Below are 2,500 nucleotides of genomic sequence, written 5' to 3' on the forward strand. Positions count from 1 at the left end.
AGTTGTGGTTCCCAGGCAGAGTGGGAGTGAAAGTGCCTAGGCTGAATGGAGTTGTGGTTCCCAGGCTGAGTGGAGTGGAAGTGCCTAGGCTGAATGGAGTTGTGGTTCCCAGGCAGAGTGGGAGTGAAAGTGCCTAGGCTGAATGGAGTTGTGGTTCCCAGGCAGAGTGGGAGTGAAAGTGCCTTGGCTGAATGGAGTTGTGGTTCCCAGGCAGAGTGGGAGTGGAAGTGCCTTGGCTGAATGGAGTTGTGGTTCCCAGGCTGAGTGGAGTGGAAGTGCCTAGGCTGAATGGAGTTGTGGTTCCCAGGCAGAGTGGGACTGGAAGTGCCTAGGCTGAATGGAGTTGTGGTTCCCAGGCTGAGTGGAGTGGAAGTGCCTAGGCTGAATGGAGTTGTGGTTCCCAGGCAGAGTGGGAGTGAAAGTGCCTAGGCTGAATGGAGTGCAGGTTCCCAGGCAGAGTGGGAGTGAAAGTGCCTAGGCTGAATGGAGTGCAGGTTCCCAGGCAGAGTGGAGTGGAAGTGCCTAGGCTGAGTGGAGTGGTGGTTCCCAGGGCCAGGCTGAGTGGATTGAGGCAGCCCAGGCCATGGCTGACACTAACAGGGGTGAACGTGGCCTGGATCAATAGAGAGGAGCTGGATGTGTGTGTGTGTGTGTGTGTGTGTGTGTGTGTGTGTGTGTGTGTGTGTGTGTGTGTGTGTGTGTGTGGTGGGGTGGGGTGGGCTGGGGTGGGCTGGGTGTGGGACCATTATCAGCAGTGTGACCAGGTGACATGCACCCCGTGGCTGTGGGGCCTGCGTGTGTGACCCAGAGCCCGGGCTAAGGCCTCATCCTGTCTGGCCCTGGCTCAGTCGGCTGGAGCTCAAGGAAAACCCCACTTTGGTGTGCTACACTCTCACCAGAGGGGGCTGGCTGACACAAGCCACTGTGTGTGTGTGTGGGACCATTATCAGCAGTGTGACCGGGTGACATGCGCCCCGTGGCTGTGGGGCCTGCGTGTGTGACCCAGAGCCCGGGCTGAGGCCTCATCCTGTCTGGCCCTGGCTCAGTCGGCTGGAGCTCAAGGAAAACCCCACTTTGGTGTGCTACACTCTCACCAGAGGGGGCTGGCTGACACAAGCCACTGTGTGTGTGTGTGGGACCATTATCAGCAGTGTGACCGGGTGACATGCGCCCCCTTGGCTGTGGGGCCTGCGTGTGTGACCCAGAGCCCGGGCTGAGGCCTCATCCTGTCTGGCCCTGGCTCGGTCGGCTGGAGCTCAAGGAAGACCCGGGCTAAGTCAGACCCGGGCTAAGGCCTCTTAGGACTCTCAGTCCTAGGCCCACGCTGACACACAGTGCTGTCACACTCCTGGATCGACGCACAGGAGCAGAAGGGGAGCCGGGTGTTCCGTCCCCCACTCCTTTGAATGGAGCGGCCGGGGGTGACCAGTTCCGCGCTTCGCTTGCCGCCCGCAGAAGGGGCAGATAACTCGGGGTGGGGGCTTAAGAGTGGGCCCCCCAGGACTCAGTGGAGATCCGGTGGGGAGGCGGGTGACCCAGACGCCCTTTCTCTGGAGGCGGGGCTCAGCCGCAGGGACCAAACGGACGTTTCCCCATTGCCTTGAATGGGCGCGGAGAGAGGGCGGCGCTTTTTGGCTCGTGGCGCGGGCACCGTTGCGCCCACCGTCAGGTGTCACGCCTCCCCGTGCTCGGGGCGGACCCCCGGAGCTAACTGGCCGGGTCGGGAGGGGCTACGAGGCCGCCCAGGAGATGGGGGGGCGCCGGCACTTCCGCGGGTGACCAGTTGCAGGCAACCGGCCGGCACCTTTTTCCCTCGCCGCGGGGCCACCGTTGCGCCCACCGTCAAGTGTCACACCTCCCCGTGCTCGGGGCGGCCGCCCGGAGCTAACTGGCTGCCTGTGGCGGGGCACAGACACGGGCGCCGGCCGCCGGAGCCCGAAACGTGCGTTTCCCCATTGCCTTGAATGGGCGCGGAGAGAGGGGGGCGCTTTTTGGCTCGTGGCGCGGGCACCGTTGCGCCCACCGTCAAGTGTCACACCTCCCCGTGCTCGGGGCGGACCCCCGGAGCTAACTGGCCGGGTCGGGAGGGGCTGCGAGGCCGCCCAGGAGATCGGGGGCGCCGCCACTTCCGCGGGTGACCAGTTGCAGGCAACCGGCCGGCACCTTTTTCCCTCGCCGCGGGGCCGCCGAGCGACCCAGCCGCTCGGTTCTGGGCTCGTTCGAGAGAGCGCGGGACGGGCCACCCACCTTAAGAGTTTCGCCGGCCAGAACCGACGGGAAGTATTTTTAAAAGCGGGAAAACGCATCGCCGCCGGGGGGGGGGCTCCCGCTTCGCGGGCTCGTAGCTCGCCCCCCCGGTGCCCCCCGGAGACGGGCCCGGGCTCGTTTTGTAGCCAGAGACCTGCCCTACACGGTGGTCCAAACCGCGTTCCGATCGGACGGGAATTGAGGGCGGGGCACAGTTTTGCGACAAAAAAAGGCATACGCCCCGCAAAACGAG

Source organism: Conger conger, unplaced genomic scaffold (genome assembly GCF_963514075.1).
Source record: "Conger conger unplaced genomic scaffold, fConCon1.1 SCAFFOLD_63, whole genome shotgun sequence".
NCBI classification, from domain to species: Eukaryota; Metazoa; Chordata; class Actinopteri; order Anguilliformes; family Congridae; genus Conger; species Conger conger.